At 42.5% G+C, this 20,834-nt stretch overlaps 1 pseudogene; it reads left to right on the top strand.

Annotated features, from left to right (window-relative positions):
• The window catches only part of LOC137907964 (uncharacterized), a 23,352-nt pseudogene extending 3,449 nt beyond the window's left edge, over window positions 1-19,903 (top strand).
• Window positions 19,904-20,834: the final 931 nt, after the last annotated feature.

The following is a 20,834-nucleotide window of genomic DNA, read 5'->3' as shown; positions in this document are numbered from 1 at the left end:
ACACCTGGCACTCGTCTCTCGAGCTGCATGAGCTGCACCATGCGTTGCAAGCAAGGGCAACACGTCCAGATGTTTGGATTCAATTTTGCATCGGTTTCAATCAGGCATTGCGATTATTTGCTTACGAGTGCTGTTCACGAGAAGCGCAAATGGAAAGTTTCATGCAAGAACGGATCAAAACATTTTCTCATTCTTCCCTGCAGCCTCCGACATGGGCTCTGATTTGAATATTAAAATTCAAGTCATCCTATTGTGCTCTCATGTACACAATGTAAACGAAGACACCAAATTATATTAATTTCCCATGAGAGACTTGGCAGACTGTTTATTTATGCTGTACGATTTATTATTATAAGTGATGATTTTAAGTGAATAGAATTATTTTAAATGAAGCTTGTTTCCGAGTTAATTATTATTCTTTTTTTTTTATAGTTCTAACATTTCATTTTTACTTTAACGACCAAAAAAGATCACATTTTCATGAGGGTTATTCCACCAAATCCCGCTGTTGCTCCTAATCAATTTAAGTTTAAGCATTAAGGAGATTTCTTTTATCATTTAACGAGCCCACGTTCGAGGAGGAAGTCAGACGCACCTGTTAGACAGCACGATTCGCTATAGCTGATAATTAACAAGGTAATTTAGCAGAGTTTTAATGATGTATATTTTGTCCAGTAAAGTTTTCATTATCTGTTCTCCACAGAGAGAATTAAATGCCGCAATTGACTGATGGATTTATTGACCGCTTGTATTAAGAGTATTGATCCGTGGTGATCCATCTATTTAAGGCACGATTCTGGGAGCGTTTGCGCGCATCTGTAACTGCATGTTAATGGAATGTAGAAACATCTCGACTGGGAGTTGTTGCGTCTTTTATTACCCCCATTCATGCATCAGAAAATTATAATTTTGCGCGAGCACAGACAGTAAAACAATGTCTGCGCTGTTTCGCAGCTCAACCAATAAATTGCGTTGCTCCAGCGGTTCGAGCAGCTAAATATTCCTTCCAGATTCACATCTCATCTCATATAAAGTAAATGATTGTAAACTCGACCCTTAAGCACTGTTATGCTCCTAATTTCGCAATGCGTTTCTGTCATGTTAATGTCTATTCTAATATTAGGATATGAGCCGTAGCCTTATTAATTCTCTCTGAGGCAATATTTCTATTTAGCTTTCAATTAACGTTGGTTTGGACTCGATGTGGATGGAGCCAGATCGGAAGCGGATATTAATGACAACAATGGAATTCAACATTCGCTTTTATGTGAAATTAAAGAGTGCAATCCTAATGAATGATTTCGGTACTTTGAAACCTTTAGAATGTGTCCACATTGGAGATTGTTTAAATATAATGCGGAAATAGCCTATAATAATTAGACGCAGTCTAGTGCACGTATAAGATGCAAGGCCACGCTAATGTATGCAGTTACACCGGAGTTCACCTCTCACCTCTTGACCCTTGTCTTGCCTCGGGACAACGATGACCCGGTCAGCGGCTCACCGAGAGAAAGATGCAGCCCGGTTCTTTCTTTCTTTCTTAGTAATTTTAGTTCGAGTAGTGGGTGTCCAGCATAATTTAGGGGCGACCAGGCCATGTGATAATTGCTCACATTATAATTCCATACCAGACCACATAGTGCGTTTTCTTTCCTTCTTCTTCTAGCACTATAACTTAATTTTTGCCTTGTGTCTTATTTATTAAAAATATGCTACAGGCTCACTTTATAAAGTAGATGAAAGACGATTTTCTCTTTTATATATAATATAAACTAGAGGTTTTCTTCTGGTAAAATTGAAAAATTGAAGTTCTTGCTGCTTACTTAATATGATGCCATGTCCCAGCCACTATAAACATAATTGTAACAACCATTTATTACACACCCACTGCTTATATATTTCGTGCATATCTGCCTGAATAATTCTAAAGGATTTAGGCATTAATCCACTCCAAACAATATCTTTCATAATAGTTTTCTTGCTGATATCAGCTGAAACCTATAGCGAGGGAAATTAGTTCAAATTTACAGGTCTGATGGACAGCAAAAACATTTAACAATGTTATTTGTAATTGATTTGAAAAAATGTACATGTAACTTAGACTAACAATGTGATAAACCTGATTTATTGTCAATTTGGTTTTGCTATAAATACACGGCAATAAAACTAAAGGTTACGAGGAGGTTGATGATGAAATATGATGTTAAAACATGGGAATACAAAAATGATCTCTCACTGTTCCTGCTCAGATATCTGCTCAGTGTTCCCTTGTCACAGTGATTAAAGTTACAGGTACCCAGAGGCATGCAGCAAGTGTGTTTGCTGGCTTTTTTAAATCCACATACTGTACTTTCTTTGGTGTCATTTATTCATGTAATGTGCAACAATTTGACATGAAGTATGAAGAAATGTGTGGAATAAAAAATTTAAGGTGAATTATAGGGATGAGGTGAAGGTGAAAAGCAGAGCTGATTTATTTTGGGTGAACTATTACTTTAATTTCATCCCATGACAGCTTCAGCATTTGACTCTCAATTGATGAAAGCCAAAGCGCATTGTTTGTTCAAACCTGTGACATTTAGTTGGAAAGCATTTGGGTGTGACTTTGCTCTGATGAATTTGTGCTCTTCTGTAATTCCTTCCTGAAGATGTACGGTTGTTTCACGAGACTGACAGCTGTGCGCTGCTTATGCACAAGCAAACCCATGGTAGATGGAAGGAAAGAAAACCAAAATAACTCAGCCTCTAACGGTCATGACTCTGCTCGAGTTAAAGTTTCCATCACCCTTATTTTTCTTTTTCCCTTCCATTAACAACAAATTCCTTCCAGAATATATTTTATTGAGTATTTCAATCAAACAAACAACATTTATAATGAAGTACAACATCATCAACAAAATTTATTCAAGTGAAGTTATCTGGTACTTTTTTTGTTGGCTAAAACACTCTGCCCGAGAAACCAAACTGAAACCCTCAATGTATTTGATAATGATGAATGAGAGTACAGACAAACTCGTTTTTTTTTCTTTTTTGTAATGTCTTCTATCTCAAGTTAACTGATGTGGGCAATTGCAGCTCTCCTACTGTGTGCTATAAGCAATAAGAGAACATAGGGCTCAGAAAATGTCTTACACGGCATTTTAAATTAACACATTCCTTCTGAGCTCATTTTAATTAATGCTAAGTTGACCTAAAATTAGCTTTATGCATAATATGAATGTGCTATCCTTTTCAGCACTCAGGGGAATTAAAACAATTGATCAAGTTAAGCTCTTTCTAACTCCAGGTGAAGCGCTTATAGATAACACAGTTGTTGCTGTAATTACAGTTAATTTGAATGTTTTTCTCATTTCCTGTTTTTCTGCTTGTCGGATTTTACGGCTTTTCTTAATTTGCAAACACTTTTGTGCACTATTCATCTTTTTGACTGACTCATTCACGTATTTGACTATACCAAACAAGAGTGTGCGCTTTATGCATATCTGGATGCCCATGTGTACAATTACCGGTACACAAATATGTGTTTTGTTTCCTGGATGCAACTAATAAAGCTCTTGAAAAGATACAAAGTACATATTTGAATAATTGTTCTCTCACACATGCGTGCACACAAACATACACAAATATATACATAACACGCTCTGACAGAGTTACGCCAAACAACATGCAAACCAATCCGGTCCTCGCCTCTCCTTTCCTGCTCCACTCCAGGGAGCAGATGTTTGGGGACAGCTTACAGCCTCAGCAAATTTCTGTGTACAAAGCAAACAGCAGCACTCAGCACTTCTGGCTGCAATGAGAAATGTTCTGGAAAGGGGGGGCTTTAAGTCACTGCAAGGTATCATGAGGATGGGAGCAGAGAGGGGGGGGAGGGGGTGCACGCAAAGGTGAATCTGTGTCAGGGCTGCAAGGCTGTTCCATTGGAAAATTCCCTCATTCCCGAGACGGCTGGTGTTGTGCGTCGACACGGCGTGGGGACGGCATCCCGTACAATACATAAAAGCATCTCCCCTTGGTGTCATGCGCCATCAGTACCATCAACAAAGGTGGTACTCTTGGACTTCTCCCATGCAAATGCATCTACTCTCGTTTGGGATGCCCTTTCAGAAGTTGCACACGAGCACAAAGTGAAGGGAGGAAGGAATGAAATGAGCCTTTACTCAGTTTACTGATAATGCATCGGCCTTAACATCAGACTGGCAATGCTAATGATTCGGTCAATGTAATACACCTGTTTAACTGCACTGTCCTGTGATGACGTGCGTTCCATCTTATGTCCTAATTAAAATTGCAATGTTACTTGCAAAGAAAAGAAAAGAAAGAGAAGAAAGAAAATATTCTCTACTTGGTTTTCAATTTTATTTAATTAGCATTTTATGAAATCTCAGTGTACAATGCAAAAATACTTCAATACACATGATATTGTTTTCCCTGCGAAATGGTCACATTCTAGATTTAGCACGTCTATCCTTGGCAAGCTGAAGAACGCATTCTTATAAAAAAAAAAACCTGACATATATGTAAGCTATTATGTCAAAACATGTGCAGTTTACACACATTTTGACCTTTCATCAGCATCATAGTTCCTAAACAAACCATCATAAGTGAGGCCTGCAATGCTTATTTGTCTGAACTACGGCAGCCCCCTCCTCCTCTGCCCCTGGGGTGAGGTTGCCATAGTGACAGATTCACAGACATATGGAGAAAGAGGAGAAGAGGAGCTGGGTTGAAGGGGTGGGGCTGCGGGGATGAGCGGGAGAAGAAGGGGATGGGGTGCCAGTTTGAGGACATTGGCGCTCTGTCTTTCAGATGTCTCTTTGTGTTTCATCTGTCAATCAGCCATCCATGTCAGCCTGAGCGCAGTGAAAGAGCAGTTCATGGACCTTTCTCAATCAAGTCTCTGCCAGGCGCCATCTTGGCTGTAATACATAAAAGAAAGGATTGATTATTGTGTCAGCCTCGTAACCCAACAAACCCAGTATGTACAGGGAGCCCATGGGCAAATAATTCAGCGGAAATGTGTATTATTAAAACGATTTGGAAGGCTGCGCTCACATTTTCCAATCCTTGGCCTCTTCATTGTTTACAGTAATGACCCATCATCATTAGAAAAGCAAACATGCAGATGTTTTTACTCCTTGCTGATTAGATGCAGATGATGTAGCAACCTTTCAGCAAACGTGGGGACAGCTTGACAATGGCCACAGAGGAAGGGAGGGAAGGAAATGAAGAGGCGACAGAGGTGATGCAGCTATCACGACTGGCTTTGCTGCTATAAAAACAAGGTGTTGTTTTTCCATCGGCCATTTTATGCAAAAAGGGGACGACCAGGTGCTCAATCAAATCTCACGCCTACGGTTTTATTTTTCAGCTTCACTCCCAGTGCTTCTCTGCAGAAACCTTCCGTGTGCCTTCCCTCTTCCTCACATCCGTCTTCCCTCCTTCCTCAGCACTGCCTGTCCTCCAACTGATATGAGAAAGTGGCCGTTGGGTCTTCAGGGTCAAGTGATACAAGGTCATTGGCAGGCCATCTCTGCTGACTGGTTGACCTTTAAAAGGACTTCTGGAAGGAGCCAATCAGGACATACTGCACCCCCCTAAGGAAGAGCCCCCCCCCCCCCCCCCCCTTTCACAGCTCATCAGCAGCCTGTGTCACATGACCAGGGCGAGGCGTCAGAGGGAGGATGATTAATGATGCTTTTAGTACCTGTTTAGAATGAAGCTGTCCACACCGCACTGTAATTACCCACTCCCAGGCGGCAGCTGCCCAGCATAATTGCTTTTTGTTTGTTGACCTGGTTTATTGAGGAGAAAGATGGCTTTGGCTTGGTATGAGGGTGCTATGGTACAGCATCGAGAGGTGAGGATACGCGTATGCGTCATATAAGGGTGACAGTATAATTCATGTATGCCACAGCTAAGCGTGATCTCGACAATGTGGACCTCAGGAGTGTATATGCAGATGGGGAGTTCGATAGTAACACAAGACACAAAGGACCTTCAGGTTTCATAATACAAACTGATGTGTGAAAACAATATCATATCTTTACATTCAGGATTTTTAGATCTACAACCTTTCCTCTTGAGGTCAGAGACATCCGAAGACCTTGTGGAAAGCACTGGAGTACACAAGTACTTTAAAGCACCAAGGAAAGGTAATACTCTGTAATGCATATATGTCAGCAGCTGAAAAGCACGGCTTTGCTCTGAAAATTCAAAACTAAGTTCAGAAGGTCAATGGAATGCCGTACCAAGAGATCCCCCTCCCCCCGCGTTCTCTGGCATGCGCATAAGGCAAATATGAACATTTCAGTACCTGCGGCGCATGCCACGAGGACAGTGGCAATGAAACCCAGATAAACAGCCCCTCATTTGACCTATGGAGAGCATAAATTTACCGGCCGTAAATCCTTGAGTGTTTCAACTCCGTTTGGCACGTTTGCCGTGCCTCTCTACCCAGACGGAGAGAGGCAAGTGTCGGGTATCAGTGCTGCTGTATGAGCAGCTTTCATCCTGCTCCTGGTTCTCACATAATTCAGTCCTGCAGCCTTTATCACCGCCTCATAAATAACTAGGCCATCGCCTGATAATGTCTGCTTAATGCTTAGTCAATAAAGCCCACAGTAAGAGGGGCCTTTTTTAGCCTCTCTCCTGTACATAAATATAAACAGTGTAGTAGATTGATGTGATGGGCAGGCTCTTTTTACACTGGGACAAAAAAGAGGCAGCATGTGGGCCTAGGAGCTGAAGGTGGGATGTGGCGCTGCAGGTGTTTAGAGGAGATAGTGGGCTGTAATGAGGGGGCTGCAAGAGAAGGACTGAGTGTATAGCCTTGACTGATCACCTGTGAAAGGCACATGGACATATGTACACACGAATGACATCAGGCAGACACTGACGCACATGCACACATAGGCAAACTCATCCAGGCACCCACACACCCTAATTCCATCATTAGTTAACCCATTGATGGTTGATGCCTGGTGCGCAAAAGCTCATCCTCCCCATTTGAAGGGCATTAGATAAAGATGCTCCCAAATTAACTGCTTTTGTATCTTGTTAGCATCTTTCTCGCTACTCACACACTTGCAAAACCAACCGAGTATATCCAGGGATGTAAGTTTCACTGGCTTGTGCACATTGCACAGCCAGTTATCGACCATTCGCAATAGTCATCAGGCAATCCAATTCCAGTGTGGCGCCAGGGGCAGCTGTAGTCAGTGTGATGGCTGGAATGGGATCAGACTGAGCCCTGGGGAGACAGGAGAGACCGACACGGATGCTGCTGGGTTGAACGAGTGGACTGATTGTGATCCATGAGTCAGTCAGTATTGCAACACCTTGGCTTAGAGCAGAAGCTGAGAGAGATGGACAAGGTTACACAGAATGGGTTCAAAATGAGAGCGATGATCCAATCAGCTTATATTAGCATGCTATGGTGGAATGTAGCTGCTGCTTGGGTTGATACCAAACACCAAACTTTCCATGACATTCAAGGGAAACCACATCTCAAAATAGGGCAGCACAATAAAGAAGAGTAAGAATTAGGTGATTTGTTATTATATTTTGTTATAAGAACTTGGCAGGTGATGCAAATACATTTTCAGATACAACTTTTATTTGTATCTGAGAGTGCAGATACTTTAAATCATCATGGGATAATGTACAGTTGTGTAACAAAACCACAACAGTAAGCTTGTTGAGAGCGAGAGCGAGAGATTGTATTATTATTATGCTTAGAGTTACTACCCCCTTTTTTGTCCACCTACGTTGTACATATTATGTCTTTTTAATTTATTGTTATTTTGCATCAATGGAGCAATTTATTTGTATTTTTATTGGTATTGTTAAATGTCAATGATTTATGTACGAAGGACTTTCAACGGAAACAAGACTGCAAGGGCTTTTTCGAAATGCTCCTCTTAGACAGGGTGTTTGTACTTGTACTGTAATACATGCTACTGTTTGACTGTACTTGTACTCTAACATTCTATCTAATAAATATATTCGTCACCATCACAGATGCACATCTTCAGAGCCTTAGCAAGCTTTGGGCACGAATTGCAATTCCTGTTGTACTGTGTAAAATTAAATAAGAAAAAAAAGATATTAAACTATTATTGAAATTATTTGTAAATGATTAAACCTGTAGCACAAAGACATTTCAAATTTTGAAACAGAAAAACACAAATGTTCATGACAATTATGGTTGTCATTTCCAGCTCATCTTGAGATGTGTGGATGTCTCTGCATCATCATGCAACAAAACCAGATACCTATAGACCAAAAACACCATTGGTTGCTCTATACGGCTCAATCCCAGGGAGAAAATATTAATTAATAATGAATGCATTACATGTATGGCCGTCTAAAAGATATTAATGACTGACCACCCAACCATAAAGTGTCTGGAAGGACCATTTCCTCACTACAAAGACGCTGTATAGCTCCCCTCCTAAAATGCTAGAGAGTTAGCAGCAGCACATCAGTTATTTTACAAAAGAATGCAAAGAGATGTGATGATTACAGGTGAGTTTTTCTGACTCATGCTAAGACAATAAACCTATATGATAAAATGCTGACTGCACTTAAACACATTATATCCAGCGTGTCTGTAAATGCATCACCCTCATCTACGGCTGGCGCTGGACCTCATTTATCAATATTTGCGTTGATAAATAGCACTGAAAGATTCTGGAAAGATCATTTGATAGAAATAATGGAAGTGTTTGTGCATAATTTCACGACTCAGTATTGCTCAATACCATTCGTGTTTGTAGATTGTGTAACTTATTCTTTTTTTATTTTTTTGCACTGCTTGATTGCTACAATTAATGACAAAGCTACGGAGCTACACCTGGAATTATCTATATTGCTATTATAGTTTCCGTATTCAGAAATACAGCTACAAAATAAACATTGTGACTATAGCTTCTTGCATTAAAGAGTCCCTCACAAGGCTAGCCATTCTATCCCTTTGCATGTCCTATGTGAGCATAAAGGGGGTCCCAAGCATGTGGCAGGACAAGGTCTGGATTCGGAAAGAAGGTGAGCTGTGCGTTATCCCCAAACTAGTGGAGGCACTGCACTGAACACTGCAGCAAATGAATCTCATGGGTAATGGAGACAGAACTATTGCAAAATTAGGAAAGACATTAACTGGGGTATCAATAAATAAACCTCTAATTAGGAAAAAAGAAGTGTAACTGTGCAGGAGCAGCAGCAGGAGCACAGGGGCAGAATATCAATAGCATGCTCACATCTGTATGCAGACACAGCTCTCTGGTGAGGGGCCGAGCCTCTCAGGGGCCTCACCAATGGTATTGGATCACCAATTCGTTCCCAACCCTTCCTGGCGGAGAGCGTGCCCACACTTTGTGCAATGAACCCAACACACCCTCCTTTCCCCTTCTCTTTTCTTCTTTCCTTTCCTTTCCCCTGCTCTCCTCTCCTCTCCTCTGCTCTGCTCTCCTCTCCTCTTCCTCTCCTCTTCCTCTCTTACCAGCTTATCTGCACAGTGCCCCGAGTACGCCGCTGTTCTCTGTGACTTCACCATGATTGATTATGGTGGGGGTCTTTCACTCCCTTGGTGAGAGAGAAAATGGAGGAAGGAAAACAGGAGAGAGGGGAACGGGCAAAAAAGCAGAGAGGCATGGAGAGAGAGCCCATCATGGGTAAAATGAAACAGAGCTGGTATTTGTGCATGTCTGCACACATGTATGTGTCTCCATCTGTTGGTATGGAAGTGTGCTTCTGTAAAATGTCGATAGCAATGAGGATGAACCTCAGTCTGTGCATATCCTGAGTCAACATACAAGTACGCATGCAGCTATAATGTGTCAGGATTAGTTGGATGTCTGGAAGCCAGAGGGATGTGGAGGTGCAACCCGGGTGTTGGTGGAGGCTGAGGGTGGAGGGGTGCGTGGCGCTGACCGCTCCCTGTCTCTCCCCCTCTGTTCCCTGGAGGGTAATAAAGACTGATGACAGTGATGCTGTGCCATCCGGCTCCACAGTCTCCACTGCACAACCATTTGCGCCATCATTTATCCCCCCCCCCCCCCACCCTCCCATCCCCGCTCTAATTCTGCTTTAATAACCGCCAGCTCCATTCATCAGCGTATTGACGGGCATGACAGGCGGTGCGGCACACACTAACTCCTTGCCCTTTACTTGCACACAGCCGGGGTCAGAACGAGGTCACACAGTCAATAATCACAGCACACCTCACTGTCACCTTGGAGAGACTGCATGCCCCGCATATCTATCCTCGCAGATGCCCAAACTCCTCATTGACTTTGCTGTTCAGTACCCGGTACCGTTAACATTTGTTACGGTCTCAGAAGGTATTGGCAGAGTTAGAGCAGCATCACGGGGGGGGGATCAAAATATGTGAACATTGAACATTATGATTTACTGCAGTGAAGTGTGTAGGTTTAAAACTCTGAGAATAAGGCTGTCGTTCACGTCATACGAATTTGCACTTTTCTCACAGCTGCGTTGAAGGGTAATGTTTTTAAGGGGTGGGTTATCTCCACTCAGGTGCAAACTTCCCCTCTTTCTCTGTGGGCATTCACCTCTTCATATGCAAAACATGTCCTACGGTCCTCCAACTCCAGCACCGTGGGCTGCTGTGACGCATTTTTTCTTCATTTCAGCTTGACAGTGACATTTATGTTCATTTGCTCTGTGCAATTGTGAGGCATCTGGAAAGGCTGTTTCTTTTTTTTTTCCCTCCCTCCTCCCTCACCTCTTCCCTTTTTTTCTCTCCTGACAAAAATATTAATGTAGATTTGCATGCCACAGTGACTAAGCCCTTGATGAACAGTTTGATTTTTGGGAATGCACAGAGGGGAAAAAACACCTCAGCAATTAAAAGTGGCATGAAGATTGAGAAGTTCAATGCAGTTTAAACTTTTCAGATAGATCATGCGTTGCAACTCTGAACGTAACCAGAATCAGTGGCACCAGTCCGTGAATCTTGTGGTGCTGCGTAGCATGGTGATATAGAAACATGTGGTGCACTGGGGAGCCCAACATGCAGCACACTGAGCTGGTCCAGGTGCCATTCTTCTCCCTCCTACGTGGCTGTATGATTTATCTGTAGACTCTCGTACAATCCGGTTTCCTTTCCCGATCCCTTCTGATCACGTGCAGAAAACGTTACAGAGGCAACTAAATGTTACCATGTAGGGAAAAAACAAGGAAACAATGGCATTTCATATTCACCATAATGCACACTGTACCTTCCACTACGCACACATATGAGTATATACTTCCCAACCCCCCATCCAAGCCCTACTTCACCTACCTTGGCGCCAGGCAGCAGCAGCCAGAGGTGTGGGTGCTGAGGGCTCTAATCTGCAGTGCAGGTCCCAACGGCAAGGATCATTGAGCTAATTAATAATGTGGCACTGAGAAGGATGGCAGTCATTAAGGAGCCATGGCTGTGTGTGTGTGTGTGTGCTGAGATGCCGTGGTCTTCTGCATAGTAGTGTCTGCATGGGTTTTTTTGCTTACGTTTTTTTTTAGTTGTCCTTTGGTGGGGGGTGGAAAGGCAGGCGTATAGGTTTGGGCCACTGCAGACACAGGCACTCACTCTGGCATGCAGCCCTCATTATTCACAGAGGCCAAGCAAACATGAAAGCACGCCATAATGCAATCAAACACACATGCACATTTCCCAATACACAATCAAGTGGGTGTAAATTCAAAACACAAACACACACAAACATAGACATAGATGTTACTTCGAACTTCAAAGAGACTCTTACATTGAAAACATTGAATAGCATTTCCTTTCTCTTCCTATCAATTAAGGCAACTCACTATGTTTCTCCAGACAGACCATAATGTAACTCAGACACAAGATCACTGGTCGCCATAGGGCTCTGTATAAAACACTCAACTGCAGCAACACAGCCCATCATTTCAAGTCTGCGGCCATTTTTTAAGAAGGTGTTGCATGCATTGCCAGTATTTACCATACATTAGGGTTCCAGACGTCTAGGAGCACTTAGTTGGGAGAAGCAGCCCAATAGCTCAGCCTGGGCTAATGAAAGGAAACAACAGGAGCAATTAGCAATGTAAACAAACAGCTCGCTGAGGCCCCAGTCTCCCCTTGACAACAGACGCAGCCTAGAGTAGGAGCTAATTGGGGGAGCTAGGAGCCAAGACAAAATCAATGGCAACGCATGCACAGACACAGCACGGTTACGCACCAACCCTACGTGTTAGCCCCGGGGATTCCAACGCGCCAAGGCATTGTAGAGCCCTGTGGAGCTTACACTCGCCTGAGGAAATGCTGCATCACTGTTCCCCAGTGGTAGCCGAAATGAGAATATGCCCATGTGGCTACAGTCACATTAATTTCTATGCATGGACAAAAAAGACTGGTAGACAGACACAGTGAGAGAGGAGGCACTCGCCCTGAGAGCTAACACTGCACACCTTATACGCATCGCACTTTGACCAGTCGCCATTCAAAGGGCCTAATGACCTTCCCCTCAGTCTAATTGGTTTCATCGTGGTGCCATTTATGTGTCTGGCTGTACGCTAATGTATCCGACACACTTGCTTATTGAGAAGAATCAGCATCTGCAACACAACCATGTGGCTGCGGCCTGCAGACAGCTGTGAAGATGGCCATGTCTGTCTCTTCATCCTCCCTAAGGAGGAGCAGCACTAATGCGGAGGAGGCTGGGTGGGACTTCTGCTCTGCAGGTCCCATTCTGCTGCTGGCATGAGACTACTTCCGTCTGAGTGCCACGGCAATAATTATTTCCTGCAGAGTTTAGTGCAAGACTTCATTTTTTAAATCCATGATTGGATGTTTTACCGAGTTCTTGCAAAATATCTCTTCTTGGCGCTCATCCTAAGTAGGGAGATGAGATCCTTAGCATCCTCTTATCTTATTATATTATGTCATGCTACCTCAAATATCAACATTTGAGGTAGCATGACATAATATCTAATAGGATAAGAGTTTATTGTCATTATTATTATAATTATTATTCGTAGTAGTAGTAGTAGTAGTAGTAGTACGAATGGCAATAATAGTTGTCATAGTAGCAGTAATATTTCTAATATGATTATAGTTATAATATGATAAATATTTGTGACACAATTATACATTAGTATTATTTTAGATTCTGAATCTGCAGTGTAGCTGGTGTAGTAAAAATACGATGTGGTGTATAATAAGCAGAAAAGTGCAAATACCACAAAGAATAATAAATGGTGAAGTCATAAATGAGTTGCTTCATGTGAGCAAATATAAATATCTGTTTAATTATACTGTTTGATACTTCATCGCTGAAAATTAAATGCATTTGATTTTCGGGAATGTTGTGCCCCCCCCCCCGAACACAAGATTGGCATGAGAAATTGTGATCAATTTGTTCATCTATTTTATAATATGTTATGGACCAGCTGATAAGGTGAAATTCATCTTTCATTTCAAATAGTAATTCATTGCAGCCTTTGAGGACAAAACAGAGCAAACAGCAGTGCATGAATTGAAGCTCTGCATCAATAAGAAGCGTCGGCCTTCAGCAGGGCACTGACTCCCCTCTCTGGGGATGCTGCAATGTGACCGTGTGACCTACACTGTCAATTGAAAGACAAATGTCTGTTAGGACTTTTAAAGCATCACATCTGTTTTATTGTTATCCCTCCTTTACTGTAAGTGATTGTAGCAGTCATCACACTGACTTATTCTGCTCTTGGTACTTACAGGTTGTGCAATGCAACACTAGCAAATATACCAAAACTTTGAGCTGGATGCATTCTAGACTGTATTTCAAAAGGGCCTCCTCACGGACAGGACTTTCGAGTGGAAAGTAGAGCTTAATGTGGATCTAGGAGACTTAAATCATCATTTATGATTCAGAAAATTAGGGGGCGCTGCATTTATCACACAGTTCAGCAAAAATTTCTGATTTGAAATGGATATTATATTTTTTATTAATGGATATTACCTCTATTAGTTCTCATTGTTACTGTAAATTCTGCAATACTTCCAGGCCGGCTCAGGAGAGACTTTGGGCTGGAGTGGAATCGGAGACAGAGAGACCCTCTCTACCAGATGCAAAAGCAGGAAAATCACATTCAGCTACACTTAACAGCATCCTCCAAGAAAAGAGTCGCATGTCTGGATGCTGTGCAATATTCACACACACACAGATGCTCGTACACACACACACCGATACCTTCAAATACTAGTGCATTACTGCCCTGGCGCTCATTGACAGGGCTGCCACTCAACACAAAGATGGATGTTTCTCCTGGGACAACTCCAAAGCTCCTTCATTGACTCTTTTGTTTTGCTGATCTAACTACCTTTGAACACTGAAGTAGTCTTTGCTCTTGAAGAAGACGAGGCGTCAGTGGGTTATGCATGAATCTCTGTGCCAAACGGCGACTGCAGTCACCTATTCACTTGACATTAGCGAAGCATCCTCTTTAGGAATGCTAACAGCTGGAACAGACATCAGACATCAATGCAACCAATCTTTTCTTCCTCTAACTTTAAACAGCAAGTGATGCTCGTTCTTCTGAGATGTAGCACTAATATGTCCTGTTGCTCATTTATGCACATTTCCCTCCAAGTTCCTTGATTAAAAACATGTAAATGACTAGAATGAGATCCAAGTTTCTCTGAGCATTACAATAACCCAAACAAGCCTTTTAAATATGCCTTTTCATTCAGTTTAAGGATAGTCAAAGATGCTCTATAGCCACCAAACTCGATTCCAGTTCACATTTCCAAACACCTTCATCTCCAATCAATCTCCTATTGAAGCGTGTCACAATCACGGACAACATGCACATTTCAGCAGACAGCCCTGCATTCATCATCAGCCAATGTCGATAGTCGCCAGGCTGAAAGGACTCATAATGAAATTGAAGAGTTGCACACCTGTAGCAAAGTCATTTACTTTATCGGTCGGATAAAACCAAGGGATAAGATAGTGGCTTGGCACCGTAAGAGCTTCAGACTCACTCCGCAATTCATCTCACCAAGATCTACAAATAGCAACACTCATCCCTCAAGGCAGCGAGCCTGAGCTTTTATCTATGGAATTTAAAGAAGGTCTAATATCTCATAAGAATTGTGTGCTTATGAAAACCATCATTTCCATATCATTATCAGCCTGAATATCTGACTGCCATACTAAAAGGTTTCTCTGGTCTCCATTCTGCTTCTGGTTCAGAAGCTGCTGGGAGAATGCAGGTGCTAACATGATTTGGACCTATTCCCCTTATGAAGTTGACCTCCTGTAATTGACACAGACACACTGGCAATTTGATTAGCTCTTCGTGCTGCCTGAGGGCAGTTTGACCATAGAAACCTCATCATCAGTTTCATGTACATAGCTCCACCTATTGGTGAAGTCAGGGAACAGCATACAAAACACAGAGCTTGACTCACATGGCGCTGATTTAAAAACAAAACCAGCCCACATCTGAACCATATACTGAAAGCAAATTATCGATACAATATCACCTCTAAAGGAATTATATTTAATTTAACTATTCCGTATTTTGCTATTTGTTTAATTACAAAACAGTGACTTATTTAAATTATTTATTATTATTATTATTTATTTATTATAAACTTATTGCGTGAATGTTTTTTTCTTTCTCAAATGTCTCCTGATCCATGAGGAAATGTGAGGAAATTGGGGGGTTTTTTCGGCGAGGGGGAGAAAAAGAGCACAGATTTGGGTGAGTGGCTGTGTAAATGTGTGTCGACAGGTGTGTGTGTGTGTGTGTAGTCATTATGCTATTACAAAGAGAACTGATAAGAGCCTCTTGAAACACTTGACACAAGGGCACTGGTTAGTTCACTGACTTCTGACATCATCACCAGTAAAACGCACACACATGAACAAGCACGTACATGCAATACACACACACACACACACACACACACACCCAATAGCGGTGACATTCACATCAACAAAAAAGAATGTGTTCAATTGCAAAACTGTGTGTCATATGAAGTAAAAAAAAATCTCTACATCCATTCATCAAGACACATAATTAAAGCTGTCAAACATCAAAGGCTTTCAGATCACAGCTCATTCTTGAGACACCGATCGTCTCATTCATCATATCTGTTTGAGCGATGACAGACAAGGAAGACAAGAGGCGAGAAAAGGAGTAAGAAATCAAATAAAGCGCTGAGAGGCAAAGTCAGGATACAAACAATGCTTAAAAGAATAGAAAAGAGGAATTAAGCAAACAAGCATACTTGAAACGACATGGGAAATTGTAAAAAGATCAGCAGGTGAGAAACTAAAGGATAAAAGAGAAATGTGAAGGGTGTGTTTAACAAGGGTAGCAGAGGCGTATAAGAGATAATTAATAGCAAGCAGCAACAGAGTTCCACGGCCTCTGTTTGTAGTGGGACGCCACCTTGACTGAGACCCACAAGCCCCGGGGCACTGCAAGTTGAGCATGCTGGTTCAAAGCTTCACACACCTGCACAAAGCAAAAATGTGCACAGAGCAATATCTCTCCCCTCTACGCATGCTCACTTCCACCTTTATGTGACCTCATGAGATTTCCAGGACATCATTTATAAATGTATCATCATTTATAATTTTACGAACATGGGAAACATTGTCGGGGGGGGGGGGAGAGATTGTATTCCTAATTTCTGTCCAAATAATCCTTGGAAGAGGACATCTTAAAGTTTATGCGCTTTGTGATCAAATGTTTTTTATATATCCCCAGGCTCTTGTATTCTCCAAATTGCTCCAATAAATAACTTCTAAGTCTAATTATGCAGCAATTAATTGCAGCCATCGTGGAATACTCATCAATCTTGTAACTTGAAAAAGTATTTTGCAGCACAGCCTGGCAGTACAAATAAGAAATTTGATTAGATTTTGCGAGCACGTACGGGGCTGTGTGCATGCGTGCATGTGTGTCACTTTGTCATTTGTGGGAGCATGCGAGTGTGACTGCCTGTGTGTGTGTGTGTGCGTGCGTGTGTGTGTGCGTCAGTGCCCATGGAGGTTACAGCCAAATCACAGAGGAGAGAGCTCCATCCCAGCAGCTCTCTGCCGTCTTGTCCAGTTGCTATGGCAGCAGCACTGAAGGCTGTATCCATGGCCAAAGGAGGAAGCTGGCACCCCCCAATAACAGGCCCTCCACCCCTCCTCTCTGGCACTGCCTCCCCCACCCGGCTCCTGACCCACTGGTGAACCTGCCTGGGGGTCGGAGGTCAATGGCTCAGAGCTGCCGAGTGGCAGTGAGGGATGATGAGGGAGAGAATGAGAACGAGAGGAGTTACACCACGCAGATGGGGAGGAGAGATGAGAAAATGAAAAGATGAGACCAAATTTGATTACTATCAAGCGGTGGGGAGTGTGGGTGGCCATCCCGCATTTCAGAAAATGGCTGCTGTTTTGCCGGGTCTCTTTAAAATGGAGGGGAGACCATTTTTGTTTTATATTTTAAAATCTATCAATTTTGTATATTTGTAAATAGTGGCTGTGTGTTGAGCTGAGGAAGTGTGTGTGTGGGGGGGTGTGGGGGTGTGTGTTTATTAATTTTACTCATTTAATAAATTTTTACTGAATGAGCAAGTCCCTTGAAATTAAATCTCGATTTGAGGGGAGACCCAGAGAAGATTCAATGTCAAAATAAATGAAACAGTAAATCAGTAAAGCATGTAAAAAATCTTTGACAAGCAACCGATAAGACTAATCCCATTCAGGAATAACATTTGCACGAGTCACTTACAGTTTCTTAGTGAAGCTTTGAGTTATTCCAGAGGGACAAACTTGGACAAAGTTCTGAAGGATTTTCCATAAAGCTCAAAATAGGAACAAGCTGTTCCTTCAGGTTCTGGACAAATCTTGTGTACCCAGTAGGGCAAACATCGTAGCAGCAACTTATGAATGACAGACTGCAGAATTGAGTGAGGGGTTTGCCCGATATGAGCTCAAAATGAAAGCGTACCAATGATGCTGTCGCCGCGAACCTAATGAAGGCCAGGAACTTCGATCAGGATGAGCTGGATACAAAAACCGTGATAAACAGAGTCTAAACAACAAACACAGCATTGAGCGGGCAGCATGCAAACAAATATTGTTCCCATAGTGAACACTTTCAAATGTAGTCAGGTCAAGTGCTTTCCTAACAGTTGCATGACAGCAGGCCTTGTTTTTATTATAGGAGACCTTCCTCATCTTCAGTTTCTCCACTCGGTTATCAACGTCCATTTTAACAGGGAGCCTGTCATTTTTCACAAATATTTTCAGGATGCACTTCTTTTTAAAGAATTCCTACTAAATGTACAAATGTCACAATATCACTGGAATTTGGGAATAATCTCAGGAAAGGATCATGAATCTGGTTTTCCTAACATTCAGAAACAACTTCCGGCCGTACGATGAATCCTGTATCTGGATTTTTTTTTAAAAATCCTCGGCCTGATTTTGAGAGAAGACAACTAATTGTATCAGCAGCATAAATATAAAGTCTTTACAAATATAGAAAATCAGCAATAGCCCATGGCCAATGGAATTAAATGCAATGAACGGATCCACACATGCAGCTTAACAGCGCTGTTTCCTGTCCAAGATGCTAATAATATTATTCATCACAAACATAGCCGTCAGTTACGACCACATCTAATGGCAGGCTGATTTTTATTGAAAATATTTTCTGTCAGTAATTGTTTCAATTAAGAATTTGCTGGAGATACTAAAACTCTGTCAAAGATAGAAAGTGTGAATATAGATCAGTGATTACTTACATCTGATGGTTCCCCACCCATTCCGAGGGCGAACATATGCTGCTTTACAGGTTTTACCACTGGAATTAGTCTGAAAATATATCCAATTGGCGGCAGCTCTGAAAAGACTTGCATCCAGACGGGCTTGGTATGTAGTCAAAGAGGCCGATATGGTCGAGGGCAGGTCAAGTTAGTTGACCCCTGACTTCTCTACCTCTGAGGTCAGACAGTCTTAGCTTCTCTCTCTGAACGCAACTTCCTCATATCTGAGATTTGTGTGTGACATTTTTCTTCGGGGGGTGGGGGGGGGGGGGGGGGGCTTGTCTTCAAGTTAGTCAATTACAGTTAAAGTGCATGAGGCAGAATAATTCTCAGATTGCATTTCTTCTGTTTCAGCTTCCACAGAGATAAAGTTTGCTGAAGTTAAGTCAAAGTAAGGGGGGTTGGGGGGGGGGACCGCCATATCATTAACCCTCACGCCAAAACGAACCAGGAAGTCGCCCACCAGCTGGAGGTTCATTGGCGAGCACTTTAAATACTATGAGGGTAACATTACCCCCTAGTGGCTGATTGAAGCAACCGCAGCCTGAAACTTACACGCACTGTATGAGTGAATGTCAGCAGCCAACCATACCATCAATCTCCATCAATATAACACTCTGCGGCCCAGACAGTAGCCTCGAACAACCTGCCTTTCCATCTGATGCACACAATGTGTCCGTGCTATCAGACGTGAATATATAATGTCCGTCCATCTTTATCATTATCACCGACTGCTGTGGAGTCCAGGAGTCCGTGAGGACCGTCAACCACAGAGCCACACAGTAGCCGTGAGGGCAGGACAGGTGTTCGCTTTTTACTCACAAAACCACACGCACACACACACACACTCTCACACACACACATAATGAGAGAGCGAGAGAGACGCTCAGGGCGCTATGCAGACATTTCACTCAGTCCCTCTCTGTTCTGCATTCTTTATTTTTTTTCTCTGGGTGTTCTCCAGATGTCGTGTCCTCTTCGTCACCCCGTTCCTCCGCTCCGCTCCGCTCGGTTCCCCCGCCCGGAGACTTGTCGCAGCCCCTAACCGCATCAGGAGCAGTGCTAGATTGGATATACATGATCTGTCCATCCATCAATTCAGAGGGCTAGAAGAAGGAGAGGGAGATAGAGAAAAGAAGTCCGTGAAGAGTGAGATAGAGACGCGATGAGGAGAGAAATTGGATGGAAGTCGTGTGCGCATGCATATAAAACGCACAGGGAAGCGAACCGGCCGGTTCAAAGTCAGATATTTGCAGACACCAAAATAATATTGTTTCAAAACATGGGTTTATTTCCAGGTTGAATAAAAACATTTTGTGTGATCATGTGATCAATTTTCCCATCCCTGTTATTGGTCAGAAATATGATCAACGATCAAATAAATGCAGGGAACAAACATTGACATATTTTATTTCAGTATAGTTTATTTGTATACTGACGGGTCCTATTTGATAAGAATGAGGTCAATTCACATAATTTCAGTCGTTTACCTCAATTCATTATTGCTTGTTAAACTATTTAATGACAGTGTTTGAAATAATTGTGTTCTTTTTATTTGTTAGTTGCAATTTGTTTAGTAATGTTATGATTTACTACTATAGGTCAGTCAATCAGACTGTTATGTATTGTGGACATAACGTTCTGTGTCCAAGCGGCGCAAATAAAATAAAAAAAACATATATTAGATAAATGAAAACGGGGTCCGGGGACACGCGTTCTGCTGGTGAGATGATGTCGTCTCCCAACGCTGTGCACATTCCTCTCTGGAAAGCGAATGTCAGACTTCACCTGTGCACCTTTGTCCCTCTTCATCCGTGTCGCGCTGCAGGTTGCACGGTGCTGCCGAATCCCCCGCACCTTCCCTTTCCGTTCAGTGGGCTGGATGAGCTGGAACACGCGTGTTATGGGCCCTTTAAAATGTGTTACATCTAAACCGCTGGGAGCGGAGCCGCACTGGGCTCTGCGCGCATTTGTTATCCGCAGGCGCTCCAGTTTGGCTAAATGAGTCCATGGACTGCAGACCTTGTTAATTAAGCCGAGT

This window comes from Brachionichthys hirsutus, chromosome 2 (genome assembly GCF_040956055.1).
Source record: "Brachionichthys hirsutus isolate HB-005 chromosome 2, CSIRO-AGI_Bhir_v1, whole genome shotgun sequence".
NCBI lineage: Eukaryota > Metazoa > Chordata > Actinopteri > Lophiiformes > Brachionichthyidae > Brachionichthys > Brachionichthys hirsutus.
Note: the sequence above shows the minus strand (reverse complement) of the source record. Positions and strands in the feature narration are given on the sequence as shown.